Source organism: Propithecus coquereli, unplaced genomic scaffold (genome assembly GCF_000956105.1).
Source record: "Propithecus coquereli isolate 6110/MARCELLA unplaced genomic scaffold, Pcoq_1.0 Scaffold133, whole genome shotgun sequence".
Taxonomy (NCBI): Eukaryota; Metazoa; Chordata; class Mammalia; order Primates; family Indriidae; genus Propithecus; species Propithecus coquereli.
This window is the reverse complement of record NW_012137525.1, coordinates 3,082,694-3,083,042: the sequence shown is the minus strand read 5'-3', so window position 1 is coordinate 3,083,042 and position 349 is coordinate 3,082,694. Positions and strand designations below refer to the sequence as shown.

Here is a 349-nt window from a genome sequence, read left to right as displayed (position 1 = left end):
ATGGTGTTTTGTAATGGAAAGAATACATTTTTCTTCATAAATAGAAATAATCTTAAATTTATAAAGGATAAGGAACAGAAAATGTAAGAGCATTTCTTCACTAATGAAAAGTACCAATAAAATGCCAGATTAAGAATGGTAGATTCAAGCATGAACCAGAAAAGGCTCAGCCTAAAATAGTGGAAACTATGCATTTGCCTAAAGCATTCGGTTATATTGTTTTTACACTTAGAGTGTGACATTATTTAAAATTCCATTTGAAATCAGTGGAATTTTTCTTACAGTGTTAGGAAATACAAAAAGCAGCTATTAAAGATGGATCTGAGTCAAACTGGGAGTCAATCTACAG

General features: G+C 30.7%; 1 protein-coding gene across 1 annotated transcript in view; it reads left to right on the top strand.

Moving 5' to 3' along the window:
• VWDE (von Willebrand factor D and EGF domains) overlaps nt 1–349 on the top strand; it is a 101,437-nt gene that overhangs the window by 99,906 nt on the left and 1,182 nt on the right. The window lies entirely within an intron of this gene.